This window comes from Pan paniscus, chromosome 18, assembly GCF_029289425.2.
Source record: "Pan paniscus chromosome 18, NHGRI_mPanPan1-v2.0_pri, whole genome shotgun sequence".
Lineage (NCBI taxonomy): Eukaryota > Metazoa > Chordata > Mammalia > Primates > Hominidae > Pan > Pan paniscus.
In genome coordinates this window covers 61,165,379-61,181,925 of record NC_073267.2, presented here as the reverse complement: position 1 = coordinate 61,181,925, position 16,547 = coordinate 61,165,379, and positions in this window count along the sequence as shown.

Here is a 16,547-nt window from a genome sequence, read left to right as displayed (position 1 = left end):
ATGGACTCCACTTTCATAAATAATCCTATGGGCAGCTTTTCCAGGCTGGGGGCAGGAAGGTGAGGAAAAGGGAGGTCATTTGATGGCTACTAAAACTCCCAGTCTCAGAAGTTTGCAGAAGAAATGTGCATAGAAGTTTTCCCATATTTGGAGCTACATTAATTCTGTCAATGGAGCAGGAAAGAAATCTGCAATCAAAAAAGATAAAGACTCTAAGGTAGTATTTCTTGAATTTGGTTGCAATGTAGAATCTACCAGGAACTTTAAAAAATCCTGATGCTTAGAAATACCAGATTATCTCGAAGTCTGGAAGTGAGGACTGGACAATGGTATTTTTTAGAAGTCCCCAGATAAGTCTAGCGGGCCACATGACTGAGAACCAGTGCTCAGTGGGTTTTTGATGGGAGCTTCCCCAACTTACTGCCCTATGTGTGCCCAAGTATGATGTACAGCTCTGATAAAAGCTGGCCTTCCTCAAATTGGCCCAAGATAGAGGTAACAATCTCAATGGTTTATGGTGACAGTTAGTGCTCTGTGACCTGGTGACCATAGAAACTGTGACCCAAGTAGAAGAATGTAAAGAAAGCATGAGGTCCCAGAGGAGAGGAATCATGGGGGAATATCTACAAAATTAAGACTTATAAATCACTAGGATTTAGACGGAGGAGATAAGTAATTTAGATGTCACAAAGTGTCTGTTGTAAAATGTTTGCCTCTCCCCAAAATGAAAAAAACAAAAAACATCAGAGAATAAAAGTAAAAGTAACTGCAGTGGCATTTTTTGTTTTGTTTTGTTTTGTTTTAGATGGAGTCTTGCTCTGTCACCAGGCTGGAGAGGAATGGCACGATATCTGCTCACTGCAACCACTGCCTCCCAGGTTCAAGCAATTCTCCTGCCTCAGCCTCCCGAGTAGCTGGGACTACAGGCACATGCTGCCATGCCTGGCTAATTTTTTTTTTTTTTTGTATTTTAGTAGAGTCAGAGTTTCATCATGTTGCCCAGCCTGGTTTTGAACTCTTCAGCTCAGGCAATCCACCCGCCTCAGCCTCCCAAAGTGCTAGGATTACAGGCGTGAGCCACTGCACTCGGCCTGCAATGGCATTTATTAATATCTCTCTGTCACTCTGACTGTGTGCCTAAAATTTTACAGAGATTCACTTCCTGCCTAGAATTCTACATTTATGAAAAAGAAAGGAGAATGTGGGAGAAAAAAAATTATTCTATGCTGTCCACACCCTATTGGTTGAGTGATTCAATGAGAGACCAAATCAAAGTAAATTAAAAAAAAATTATTTAATGAATAAATAAAATCTTCTCAAAATAATGGATCTTCTTTCTTTTGCTGAGCCATAATAATAACGAAAGACAGGTGTTTAATTTTAAACACAGCTGTTGTTATAAAATTAGCAGAAAGGGTGACTTGGTCCTATTTAATTTGCAAACTATAATTTGGAAAATCATTTGGGATTTTCATTTCACCTCAAGACTCTCCAAGCTACAGAGATAGGGTGAGCTCTCTAAATGGTGGAATTTGAGAAACGATTTAGGGATGGGATTGGAATTGCTCATACTTTCATGCCCCCACATAATGGCCACTTCAGTCATATAATTGGAATCGTGTGTCTGTCTCCTTATCTTCTTTTAAATCTCCAATCCTTTTGCCTTCCTTCTAGAATATCTTCAACTCTCTGTTCTCCTCTGTGCAAAACACAAAGGAAAAATGTGTTCCTGAAATTGGCATTTGGTTCAAGATCTTAAAAACAAAATGAATGCCTAAAAGAAAATTAAAGGCTTCAGAAGCAATGTGTTTTCATTTTCTACTCACTCCTGTGCTGCCAGTTGGACCTGGAATTTCTAAAGTACTCCATAGTGCTTGGTTTTCAAGAGTCCTAGCATCTCTAGGGATGATGCTACATATTTCCTTAGGCAAAGACTGTTGAATTTTGAATGACCTAGGAGGCCACAGGGACCAGTGTCTCACACTCAATGATCTGAAGGATTCCTTGCCCTGGAAAATCTCATTCCCTGTCCGCTCCAGAAATTCAGATAGAGATTAATTTCTCTAATATGGCATTGCATTGTCTTTTGGACATATACTCTAAGGAAAATTCCTTCTGCCTCTCCTTAATTCAGAAAGAAGGGAAAAAATTAAAATCCACAGTATCTTCTTCTAACATTAAGTAATCTTAAAATCTTTTCTTAATTTAAAAGGTAGTAATAAATCTACATCCCCAAACTGAATTATTTGCACAAGCCATGGAATTCTAAACCTCTGCGGGCCTGGAATTTGGGGCAATTACACCTAAGGGCCAGATCTGCAGTAATGCCCCAAATTACTTTCTGGAGGGGGTGGCCAGGGGGTTCCCATTATTTTAAAGTTAAGACTTCAAACCGAATGTTTCTCTCTTTATTGATCTTCTTTCATCTCCCTTCATTGCATTTCCTGTTTGGCTTTTACCTCTTCTTCTCTTTTTTTCCACCCTGGTGGTGAACACCCTCAAATTGGTGATTGAAGACCTTGAAGGTGCTGTTTACAAAGGCTGTTAATGCCCCTGTCCTCATTTCCTGTGTTCCTGCCAACAAGTCTGACACAAAGCCCTCCTCAGTAGACACACTAAAATATCGGAGAGACCCCACTGAGTTTCTCAGTTTGCAGATAGCTTACGGTTGAGGACCAAAGGCGCCTGTTCTTTCCTCTGGCATGGAAGGCTCCCTTTTGTAGCTATTAGAAGAGATATTTTAGAATCACCGAATTATTAAGCTGGAAGGGATTTCACAGATCTATGGGATCCAGAAGAATCCACTCTTCCTGGTAAGACTTGAAGATGGAGCTCAAGGGATTAGAGAACCCCTGGCAATATGTGCAAATTATGCATGGATGTGTACACATGCACTTCCTTCCAGGGAGAGATACTGTGGCCTGAACAGCTTAAGAATCACTGATAGTCCCATGCCCTCTTCTCTTTAACAGATAAACCATTAGGAATCAGCTGAAATGCTTTCTCCCAGTTTCATATGATCTCTTTTTCCTGCCATGCTTATCATTAATTGCCTATTTTGGGGTCTTAAATTGAACTATGTGGCAAAATTACCCCCATCTTAGGGTGCATTCATCTCTAAAATAATGATGTTTTATTTGAATGGAGCTTTTCAACTCCTGAGAAAGGAAGAATAGGATGAGGGCCAGACAAATGGGCTCTAGAATCAGCCAGATCTGAGTTCAAACCCAACTCAGTCACTCCTGAGCAAAGAGAACTTTGGTAGATTTCTTGACATTTTAAGGCCTGCATTTCTTCACCGATATAAAAAAGAGAATAATAGTACCTGAGAAAAGAACTTTTATCTAAGGAATGTGAGTCCTTTTAAATAATCAGGCCCAGAGAGACATTAAAATGAGACAGCAGTCATGTCCTGCTTCCCCCTTGAGCCGTGTATTCGTCTCTTGAAACTGCACAGGAAGCTATAAATTAACCTAATAATATGGTACTGGATGCTGTACCCACACCCTATAGCCTCACAATGTATAGCCAATCACTAATCAATGTTATTTCTGTAAACCAATGAGAATTCCTGACAATTTTTTATAAACCCACTCACAGTCCCCCTTTTTTTGCCTTTAAAAATCCACTTGTAACTGCTCCTAATAAAATCAGAGTGTATATTCAGGGCAACTTGAATCTAAGCTCCCAGGTTGCAATCCTCAAGCTTGACCCAAATCAAATTTCTACGTATATTGATTTTGCTTCAACTTCTTCATTTTAGGTTGACATACCTATCTCATTAGACTATCATAAGAATTAAATGAGATCATGTGTTTCACTGCCTAACATGATATTCAATAAATGTTCATCCCTTTCTGGATGACTACTGTTATGTCAAAGTGAAAAAAATCGATAATATATACTCATGGAAAGCATTTTCATGGATGCACCCAGAATCTGAAAGAATTCCAAAAAAAAAATTTTAGGAAAACACATCTAATTATGCATCTAAGCACCTCAATTGTTCAAGTTTTACCAGTTATAGTAGGTCATTCCAAGGGAGGCATAGCAAAATTGGCCCTGGGTTAGGCATGATTCCTGCTGTGGCTGTCTTCATGCCCTGTTCAAAGCAGATGATAAAGCCAGTTTGTGAACATGATGTTACAATAGAAAGAAGTTTGATTCTGCTCTAATTGATAATTTTTGAAGGTAAACCATTCGTCAGCTTTGGTATATTATTACTAGAAATAAACTTCTTAGTAGCATGTCATAGAGAAAGCCACTATTATTGTCATCATCATCATCGTCATCATTTTAACTGACTGTTAATGCTCCGTTTGAGAATCACTGTAGATTATCTTTGACATCCTTTTTTCTTTCAGTTTTTGTCTTCCTAAAGACACTTATGTTTGTATTAAATAATACAAAATAATTATATTGAATTTTAAGAATAAGGAAAATAATAAAGTGTATATTTGTATATTCATCAACCTATTAAGAAATAGATTAGCAATGTGTTTGGTACTCCCATATTCTAAATGGTGTGTGATCATTCTCTTGTTGTCCCTTGTGTCTCTAATCTGTTCAGTCTTGTATGTTTTTGAGCAAAAGTATTTTTATATTAGGTAATCAGCTATGACTTTATTCCCGCAGCATTATATCTTGAACATCATCAATGTTAATGTTTAGCTATCCACAAAAAATGATTAAAGCCATAAAAATAGAATTTGTCTCCAGAGTTTTCTATAGATTGGTTGTAGTTTCACTCAAAATCCCAATGGAAGTTGAAAGTCAACTTACTTTCCAAATATATATGGAAAAGTAAAAGGCCTAGATTTAATCCTATGTATTTTACTTTAAACTGCTGTTGTAAATAATATTTTTGTTGCATTTTCTAACTGTTGATGGTGTTTATAAAAGCTACCGACCTCTATATATATTGGCTATTTTGAAAGTGGCAACCTTGCTAAACTCTTTAACTTTCATAATTTTGGTAGATAATTTCAGCTTTCTTATATAGACAAACTACATCATCTACATAGCATGGCATTTTTATTTGCTTAATAATCCTTCCATATATGTTTTTTCCTGTCTTACTTCGCTTTCTAGACTCTGCCATGGGATGTTGGCTAGAAATTGTACTAGGAGCTGGCCTTACCTTCTTTGTGATCTTAAATAGAAGTCATTTGTCACTTCAACATTCAGTAAAATGCTTGTCTTAATTTTTTTAAAAATACATCCTTTGTCATATTAAGAAGTTCTTCTTTTTTCCTGAGCACTTTTTAACTAAATGGACAGTAACACATATTGAACACTTATTTCCTGCATCTAATAAGATGATCATGTAGTTTCTCTCCTTTAATTTATTAACATGGTGAATAATTCCTTGATTTCCAGATGTTAATTCAAGCTTGAATTCCAGGGATAAATCCGACTTGTCATGATGAATTATCTATTTTATGCATAACTAGATTCTGTTTGGTAATATTTTGTTTAGGATATTTGTTTTTCGTTAGTGAGGTAGGCCTGTGTTTTTCTCTTATCATATTTTCTTTGACTGGTTTTGGAATCACAACTTACTAGTCTCATAAAATATGCTGGAGAGGGTTTTTTTCTTTTATTCTTCTCTGGAAATTTTTGTGTTTGTTTGGAATTGTTCTTTAAAAGTGAGTAGAACTCACCAGAAACCTGTTCGGAACTGGAGTCTTTTTAAGGAACAGTGTCTAACTATGGATTCAATTTATTTAGTGATTATGACTGTTCTAATTTTCCATTTCTTGGAGTGAAAGTGATAGGAACAACATGTTTAGCCATTTGAAATTGTTTTTTCTGACTTTTCCTCATTCTTATTAACACCTATTATTAACTTTCCTTTGATTATGGTTGTGACATAGTATCTCATTGTAACTTTGATTTGTATTTCCCTGATGGCTAGAGATGTTAAGAACATTTCCATGTGCGTATCAGCAATTAGTACAACTTTTGGAAAAATGTCTATTCATATGTTTTGTCCACTTATCTGTTGGGTTATTTGTTTTTCATTGTTGAGTTGCAAGCTTTCTTTATACTCTAGATAGAAGTTCCTTATAAGATATAAGATACATGATTTGCAAAGTATATATTCCATTCTGTGGGTTGTCTTTTCACTTCCTTTTTAAGTTGTATATATTTATGAGTTACAATTAAGTGTTAATGCATGTTAACTATTATTGTTGATCAGTTGTTGATTATGTGATTCACATGACAGTATGATGTAAGCTTTTAAAAACTGTTAGTACTAGCAAAAAGAAAAACAATGCATGGCCAGTTTTCAAAAATTTTTAGTGAGTGTCATTTAGTGTACTGTTTTAAATTTGAGGATTCATTCATCTATTTAGGTCCCTTAGATCAAGCTTATTGAATATGCTGTCCAAATATTCTACAATTAAAAAAATATGTTGGCTGCTTCATTTATCACTTATTAAGAGGATGTTAAAATTCTTCACAATGATGCTGGATTTTATTAATTTCTCCTGAGAGTCTAGCTTTTTTATTTATGTATTTTGAAGCTAGGTATTAAGCACTTATAATTTTAGAAATTTTGTGTAAGATTCGTACTAATTTGACTCTATTATTCATATGGCAGTTATTATCTTTATCTCTGGTCAGTTTTTTGCCTTAAATTCTAATTTGTCTGAAAGAAAGATAGCCTCATAACTTACTTTTTGACTTGCTTTTGTTGGGAATATCTTTTTTTATCCTTCCACTTTCAAACTTTATGTGTTCTTATATTACAGATATGTCTCATAAAAACAGCATACATCTGCATTTTGTTTATATTGTTTTAATCTGGTTTGTCAAGCTTTTTAAGTAGAGAATAAATTTAGTACATTTACATTTATTGTGATTACTGATATACTTGTATTTATTTTTACCATCTTGTACATGCTTTTTATTTGTTCCATTTTTTCCTGTTTTCTCCTCTGTGTCTTCCATATTTTTGTTTCCCCCATTAATTCCATTATTTCATTCATTGCTTTGTAAATTATGCATGCTTCCTCTTTTTTAAAACTGTAGTGGCAACTGTAAGGTTTTTGCATGCATACTTACAAAACCTAGAGTTAACTGATATCTGTATTTTTCTCCTAAAATTTTAGAATGCTACAAATCCAGGCAACACCTTCCAACTGTAATTTTTCTAGTATCTTGTATCTATATATTTTAATTTCTCAAAATAGCATTATCGTTTTTAATATGGCTAATGCTTACCTAAATTTAAATTTAAACACAAATTCCTTTTGCTTCATAGCAAAACATATTTTTTCTTAATTGATAATCTTTTAGTGTTAAACTCAATTTCCGCTTAACTGAGTATGTCTTTATTTTGCCTTCATTCTAGATAGCTGGACGTTGCATGCAATTTTAAATTGACTGTTTTTTTGTTTTTGTTTTTGGTTTTTGCCTACAGAAGATTTTATCTCATTGTCTTCTATGTCACTCTTGAGAAGTCAGTTGTCAGTTCAACTGTTTTTCCTTATGGATAATTTGTTCTCTGCTTGAATTTAAGATCATTTATAGTTTTAGTTTTTGTTATAAGGTGACTGCATATAGTTTGGGGTGGATCCTTGTGTTTCGTAAAATCTGAAGTCTTGTATCTTTCATAAATTTTGGAAAAGTCTCAGCCTTTAAATATTGCCTCTCCCTCAGTTTCTCATTTTGTTTTTTGGGGGAACTTGGTTAATCATATGTTGGACCTTTTCTTTCTTTCCTCGTAACCTCTTCTTGTATTTCCTATTTCCTTGTCACCCCGTACTGCATTCTGCATTATTCCTTCTGATTGAGAATCCAGTTCACAATATCTTTGGCTATTTAGAATTTACAGTTAAAAACATCCATTAAGTTTTTAACTTCAAGAATTATATTTACTTTTTCAGTCTTAGAAGTTCTATTTGGTACATTTTCAAATCTACTGTATCTTTTGTATCACCTCTTACAACTAATTCATATTTTAATCTCCTCTTATATTTTCTAATTATAATAAACATATTTTGTTTACATTTTGCATTTTGTTATTTCATTACCAAAGGCTTCGGTGTTGTGATTATAGCTTTTATTTCTATAAGATCTCCTTCCATTTGTTGCTTGTGATTTTTAGCTGTGAGCATATAGTTGGAATTCTATTTCTGCAGAGAATATTTGATTTTCTTCTGCTAGTTGTCTGGGAGCTCCATAAACCTGCCACCACTTTAAAATAATTTTTCAGCTTGAGGAATTTTCGAACAACAATGACAGCAGTTTCATGATTAAAAATTATTTCTATCCAGTTTTAAGGTGGAGACAGTGGAGTCCAGTTTCCGTGATGCTTCCTGGTGTGACATGTGTGTATGTGGAATGCTTCTCTTTCATCCTTACAGGAAGAATGAGGTGCAATGGTATCTGTTCATCTTCCATGTCTTGTGCCCTCTGTAGCCATTTAGAAATCAAAAGCCAATTTGAATACTACTTTCCTTCTCTAGATTTGTCTTTTCCTTCTCCAGATTTGTCTTTTCCTTTTCTTTTATTCTCCCTGAGGATTCTTTGCTTAAACAAAAATGCAGAGCTCAGTAATGCTTTAGAAAATAGAAGAAGTTTTTTCCCATTTTTTTAGCAGTCCTTTTTTTAATTGTGTGAACATCTGTGTGGGGTGTGTGTGTGTGTGTGTGCAGTGGGTAATCTACTCTGTCATATTTATAGAACCAGAAAGCCAGAAAGACTATTGTTCTCTATATTCCTTTATCTTTTTTGAAAGTATGCCTTCCACTGCAATGTTTGACATTGTTTTCTTATACCTCATAGAAACATGCTCATGTATTCTCATTTGTCCAATGAGTTAGGAGAAAAATTAAACTCTCATGCATTCTCAACACTATTCATTTTTAAAACAATTTTAGTTTATTAAGCTGTTTTTGCATTCTAAGTCCATGGGAAGACCAAAAAAAGTACTGATTAGAAACAAAACTGAAATGCCCTATTATGGCATCAAAGAAACAAAAGAGGAGATGATACAGGGTAATATAAACTGCATACCAATATCATGAGCCCTCACACCAGGTTTCTGTTTAGGATGGATAATTTGCTTCAATGAAACAAATTAATGGAGAATTATAAACAATAGCTTTACAATGAACTTTTAGCCATTAGTAATTTAGAGTTTGGGACAATATTTATGTGCCCTTCTTGGAGACATTATACAATACTGGCCCAGATCGTGGACTCTGGAATCAGATGGGCCGGGGTGTGAATCCTTTATTCTGTGGTTTGACCTCTGTAAGCCTCAGTTTCCCATTCTGAAAAAGGCAGAGATTAGCACCTACTTCATAGGGCTATTTTGACAATAGGCAAACCGTATTTGGCAATAATTGACAAGTACTTACCACAGTTTATGACACATTGTGAAAACTAAAAAAAAAAAAAAAATCGTAAGTTCTATCATTGTTGTGATTCGGTACTTTTGTCCAGAATGAAGTGATACAGCCAGTCAGCACCTTCCAATATGAGCCAGCCATTCAGAAGCCAGGATCAATTTCCCCTAAACCCACACAAGTGGATAAGAGTGCCCCAAAGGATGCTGGGAAATCCCCCAAACACTCCTGGAATAAAAGTGTTTTCAATTCATAATACGAAACAGCCATATTATGTAACATTGTGCTTGGAAGGAAGAAAATAATTGAAGGGAGTTTCAAAAACAAACATCTAGATCACATCCCAATTTCCAAATATTAGGAACCACTCCTACACAGACAGGAACAAGTTGATGTCCCAGTATTTAAGAGAGCCTATGTTAAGCAAAGAAAAGGGGCAGATTTCCACTGTTGAATGACAAGGCTAGTTTGAAGAGCATAGCAAAATGTATGTTAAGAAATAGAGAGGGCTAAAGTGTGTTTAATTGTTGAGATGCTAAATGCATGGCAATATATGTGTGCCAATAGTGCAACTTGATCCAAACTACATTTGGACTGAGCCTGTAATAAATTGTCAGAACTGGCCTTTGCATTCACTTAAGCTAATACTGAGTGTCTCCTTTCTACCAAGTAAATCACAGTGGCTTTGTTACTTTATTTTCCATCTTGTGTATAAGTAAACTGCAGGATCAATTGGGAGGTAGAATCAATCTGCTATTTATTACCTTGAAAAGTGACACCCTATTTTAAGTGCCCTATTCCCTTATGGCTTCACTTGAGAACAGTATTATGTCCAAACAATATAGAAACCAGCTTTACAGCTCCTGGGTTTTTTTACTTCAGCCCGGATGGATTTACATTGTATACAACTTTCAGAACCTAAATAACTTAGTGGATTTTGAAACAAGCATGTAAAGGAGGAAGAGTCCTTTGCTTTTTTTTCACTTTTTTATCTTAAATCTTAGCAGAATGCATTCATGACCAAAGCATTTTTTTAACTTTTTTTTTTTTTAAAAAAAGCAGTACTCCCATTGACCCACTGATCGTAGCTTAACGTTCCAAAGAAAATAAATAAAAATCTCGTGTCTAGGGAAAAGAATTAGGCTTCATGAGGATTCTGTCATCTTGTCATTATACTTTGCAAAGAAACCTTGGTCTCTAATTTATGGGTTTCAGAAAGAATGCCTCCTCACACTGCTAGAAGGTTGAAAGGGCAAGAGATCTGATGTATATCAGGAAGGTTAAACCTAATCTCTGTGACCTGCCACCCGCCTTTCCTGATTAAAACATGAGGGACTGGGGCCCAGCAAAGATCCCCCTCTCTAAAGCACTATCCATATCTTAGTCCCTGATCTGAGTCCTCCGTATTGGCTTATTTCAAAACACTCATTATTTGGCTTTCTGGTGACTACACCAAACGTCTCTACTAAGTGTGATAAAACATTTTTAAATGCCCCAAACTGAGTTAGATGAAATTGAAGGGAAACTGGCAGTAATGAAAGGCTGGTGACAAGCTTGATCCCCATAAATTTGGATTTTATTAGGGCTTAAACTTAAGGTTAACCAGGAAGCAAAGGAAATAAAGAGCCTAAAACTTTAAAGGTGGTCTGAGAATGATGGTGGCAGCATCTCATTATCTCCCTAGCTGAGATGACAATGGAAAGGTCTTCTTTTCTTTCTTTCCTTCTTTCTTTTTTTTCTTTCCTTCCTTTCTCTCTTTTTCTTTCTTTTCTTTTCTTTCTTTCTTTCCTTTCTTTTCTTCAGATCCTTCCGTTTTCTTTCTCTTTCTTTTTCTTTTTTCTCTTTCTTTCCCTTCTTCTTTCTTTCTTTTCTTTCTTTCTTCTTTCTTTCCTTCTTTTCTTTCTTCCTTCCTCCCTCCTTTCCTCCCTCCCTCCCTCCTTTCTTTCTTTCTTTCTCTCCTTCTTTCTTTCTTTCTCTTTCCTTTCTTTCCTCTTTCTTTCCTCTTTGCCTTTCTTTCCTCTTTCCTCCCTTTCTTCCTTCTTTCCTTATCTCCTTTTCTTTCTGTTTATAAATGTGTACAATTCATATGTGTACTTTCTTAAACCTTTCAAGCTCAGTAGTGTCTGATATGGTATCCATCCAGGGCTTCTTAGAAAATAAACTTCAAAAGAAAAGATGATTTCTTCCTTTGTAAAAGTAAATTAATTAATATTAATTACACTGATAGTTCAGGATACAACTAATCTCAACTTCCCTTTATCCCTCATTAAGCCTGAACTGTATATTCTAAGCTTTTGGCATCAACTCCTGTGAATCAAAGCCTGTAGGACAAAGCATAAATAAAAATATCATTAATATATATGCTGTGATGAAAATTTAAGGCTGAGCACAATTGTGTGTGGGTATGAAAAAGTTCCTCCTCTCCTCTTAGTTCCTTCAGGCCCTCAAAAACTTGTCTACAACAGTTAATATGTTCCAGGATTTATAGGAAAATTTATTATCTTAAAGATAAAATAAAATTTTACATTGTATACAGCCTAGGACAGACTTTGAGAATAAATGTAATTCTCTTAAATTATAAGGAAACATAACTTCTGGGTAGGTTCTTGTATCATCGCCATGTAACCTTCAGTCAACCTGAAAATCACAAGGGATTTTAGATTCTAAACAATAAAGTTAGAGAGAGACTTATATCCAGAGGGACTAAATTCATAGGTTTACTTAAAGACAAATGGAGAGTGGGGGTTGAGAGATGGAAAGAAAAATAGACAGGAAAACTATTCATTTCTTATCACAGTCAGCCAGTGTTAATTAAAACATCATTGCAAATGTATATCAGCAAGGAAATTTCTGCTAACTCAAGAGGCAAGTGCCTATATAATCATAAAGATATCTTGGTTATTTATCTGCAGTTTGGATCTTATCCTTTACCTCAGCAAGCAAGTCCTACTTCACCCCCCTTCCCTGCCCTCATTTTATTACAGACCCTCTGTATATTCTACCATAAAGAGGAGGGAAACATATGGGCTGTTGTTTGAACTTCTGTAATGAATCCTTCCAATATACTATTTCCTTCAAAAGTTATTTTTAATTTTATTGCAGTCTGTTTGTGTATTCCCCCAACAATCACTCGGACAATATTCATATTGGGAAAAAATGGCTTTGGAGGGCTCTTGCCTCTGTGAATACTTCTGATTTATATGGAATGCCTAGAATGAAGGGTGCTGCTGTGTGGCTGGGCCTCCCTGCCATGCTGGTGGCTTCCTTCAACAGAAGAGAGAGTCCGGTGGCTTCCTTCCCAGGGCCCTGGACTCCTCCCTGTTGTTGTTTTGATTTGTTTTCTTCTCAAAAAAAATTTGCCACTAATGATTCTCACTCTCTGTCTGCCCAAATCCCCTTAACTCTTGTCCAGTAAACACACCAGAGATCTCAAGCTGATGGCCCACATGCCAGGTTTGGCCCACAGTTGGGTTTTGGTGGGCATGCACAGTTGGAAAACATTCTTTAAAGAATCGGTTAATGTTTAAAAATTGGAAATGTTCATATACAAATCTAGGTTTATAGAATAGTTGATGGATTTTTCCCTGAAAACAGAAACCACTGTGTGAAGATATTTTTCTTGGAAACAGGAGAATTGGCAAACTGTGTCCACCTTCCCATATGGCGGCCAAGTCCATTCTCCCCATTGGAAGGGATTCTAATGCAGGTCTGTTGTTCAGGCTGGTTGATTGCCATCACTGAGGCACGTGCCTGGCCCCCTCCTAGTTTCTGAATTTGACACCCTGAAATAACCAGTTTTACAGACATGTTATCAGAAAGCTTGTTTTTGAATTGGCAGGAGGCTGAGCAATGAGTGTCTGAGTTTCAGTTTGTTTCATGCTTCCTTAGAAGGCACTGAAGACTTCTGACTTTCCTAGAAAAATGTTTCAGCTCATAATAATTAGTAATAACTTACTCATCTTTGCCCTCCCCAACCCCAGCTATGGTGTCTACTTTTATACCTTACATCTATTTTATGATTTGTTGAATGGATGAATGAGTCAATGAGACTCTTGTCTGAGGCTGACAAAGTTTACCCCTCATGGGTGCATGGAAATGTATTACTTGAGGCTCCATTTTAGAATTGCATTCCACATATTGGTCTAATGATGGTGATCAGAACTCCTTTCCCTCTAGAACCCACTTCCCTGAAACCCCAGTGACAACCATAGAGATGGACCATAGGAGGCATGACATTCATATATGTTAAATAGATTCATTGATTCATGTAATTTCCAGAATAGTAGCTTTTATGCTTGAGCACTTATGCACCGGGCACTGACTTAAGTACTTTATATGAATTAACTCAAAACTTTATTCACATTTTACAGGTGAGAAAACCAAGACTAATATTGCAGGTAGTAAAATTTGGAGCTGCTGTATGAACCCAGGCAATCTGACTAAATAGTTTACAATTCTTGTTGCTTTGTTTCGTGTTTGATTTTTAACTGAAGTGTCCTCTTCTTGGATTCAATAGTATACCGGCTATTCATGTTCCTAGGAGAGGCTATGCTTCCGAAAGTTTCATTTCACTTTCTGAAGCCAATTTAATATTATGAGTAGGAAATCTATATTTACACAATGTGCTTCAAATTTTAATTTCAAGAGGATTTTTGAGAGTTAGTGGACAGTATGGGCGGGGATCACAGGAACCCAGAGCATCTGGCCCTTACAGAGTTGCTGTCTTTTGGTATAAGTGAGCTTCACTTGGTAACAAATAGACCCAGTCATAAGAAATGGCTGAAATTTAATGGAAGTGTATTTTTTTCTCAAATAGAGTTATGTGAGAATTCCTGGTGGAGGTGGGCAGCTCTCTTTCCTGCAGATATTCAAGGATTCAGGCAGATGGAATCTCCTTCATCTTCAACATGTTGCCTGCAAGGATCTTATGGTTTCTCCATCTCATCCAGCCAGAAGCAAATAAAAGCATACGCAAGCCCACAGAGGAGGATTTTATGGGCCCAACCTGGGAGTGACTCATCACATCCCTCCCCATAATCCATTGACTAGAATGTAATTATTTGGCCATACCTAACTTCAAGAGCAGCTGGGAAATGTGAGCTTGCTGCGTGCCCAGGAAGAATAAGGAAAAAGGACTTTGGTGGGCAACTATCAATTTCTCACTTCTCTTGGTGCTAAAGAGCTTTGTATTAGGAAGATTTGCCCAGACTATTTGTTGCACAGCCAATCCTCAGACCATCTTGAAGCATGTAGAAAAGGACTAAGGATTGGAAATTGAGTTAAAAGGTATTATTGGGAGACATTTTTAGTATCAGCAGCATCTGCTGGAAAGTTTATACTCTGAACTCTAGAAAACAGTTTTGTTTAGAGGATATTAGCAAATTTTTAAAGATAATATGTAAAGAAAGCTGAGAATAACATTTTCAAACTCTTTCCTTATATCCCAAGTTAACAGACAGCACTAGGGTCAATACTAACAAGATCAAGGGGTTAGCTTCTGTTCCTTTTTTTTTTTTTTTTTTTTTTTTTTGAGACAGAGTCTCACTCTTTCATCCAGGCCGGAGTGCAGTGGCCCTATCTCGGTTCACTGGAAGCTCCACCTCCCAGGTTCACGCCATTCTCCTGCCTCAGCCTCCAGAGTAGCTGGGGCTACAGGCGCCTGCCACCACGCCCGGCTAATTTTTTGTATTTTTGGTAGAGACGGGGTTTCACTGTGTTAGCCAGGATAGTCTCGATCTCCTGACCTCGTGATCTGCCTGCCTCGGCCTCCCAAAGTGCTGGGATTACAGGCGTGAACCGCTGTGCCCGGCCTTCTGTTTCCTTTTTAGGAGGTGGAGATTGCAGAATAAAATTTAACAAATTTGGCTTTTGAAATTAATAGTGTTTTCTTTGGGAATTTTTTTGTTTATTTGCTTTGTTTTCTTTTTCATGTAAGCCTTAATGGTGAAGCAAGGAATGAAAGAGGAAAAATCGTAGCAACTTGGCGAACTTGAAAATGTACCTAGGTCGCACCCCTTCTTTATTTCAAGCAGAAACTAAACCCAAATGGAAAATATTTTGACTGAGCTGCAGCTTGGCATTTTTATGCCACTATTTACCTCTAGAAGAAGCATGGAAAACTTCTCTAGCTTTTACAGTACACTTTCTAAATACTATTTCCCACTGGAGAAATGGCTGATTCTGGGTCAGGAGAAAATGTACAAGGCAAATGAGAATATCTTGTCATTCCAGATAACAAAAAAGACGTAAAAGACTGCAATGCCAAAAAGACTCAGGAGCCAAAAGAACTGAGAAGATGCCCATGGGTCAAAAATGGAACAAGTGCACCATTAAATTGAAAACAAGTGCAATAGATTAAAATACATCACATGTTCAAATCTTTGAGTTCAAAATGATACAAAAGCAACATACAAACAAACATAAAAACAGCAATAACAGCAACAGCCTCCATGTTCATCTTTGGACATTGATAGGAAGCAAATTATTTGGAAAATAGTAAAAAAATTAGAGGATCTGTCCTGTATTTCATCTATAAAATATTCATTGAGGTAACCAATAGTTAATAGTAAAGGAAAATTTGTCTATTTGTCTTCATGGAAGTATTTTAATTTCTAGAATAAATGAAGAAGGAATGATAAAATTAGAACATTAGCATTTGGTGGTCTCTAATGAGACAATGGGTCCAGGCAAAAAATCTTCAATGGCTGTTGAGATCACAAAAAGGAAGACCCCAGATTTTAAGTGCCAGCTATTAGAAAAATACGATTTTTCCTGAGAAGTAAGTTTGACAAAAAAAAAAAAATTTAAATATTGAATTCGAATCAAGCCTCTAGAAATAACAACCAATCTACTAGAAATACAGAGATCAGAGAAACGTGTTCAAAGACACCGTGGGCATATAAACTACAAAATCCAAATTGTAGAAAACATCATAGGACAGACAATATGATTTCTTCCACAAACACACTGCATGATAAAAAAAGAGAGGAGTTTTAGGAGACTTAAAGAGCAATCAAATGCAATATTTGGATGTTTCATGGATCCTCATTTGAACAAATGGTTATTTATTTTTATGCTGTGTTTATGAGATAATTGGGGAAATGTGACCACTGACTGGATATTGGATGATATTAAAAATTATTGTTAACTTTAAATGCAATAATGGGATGTATGTGTGTGTTTAAT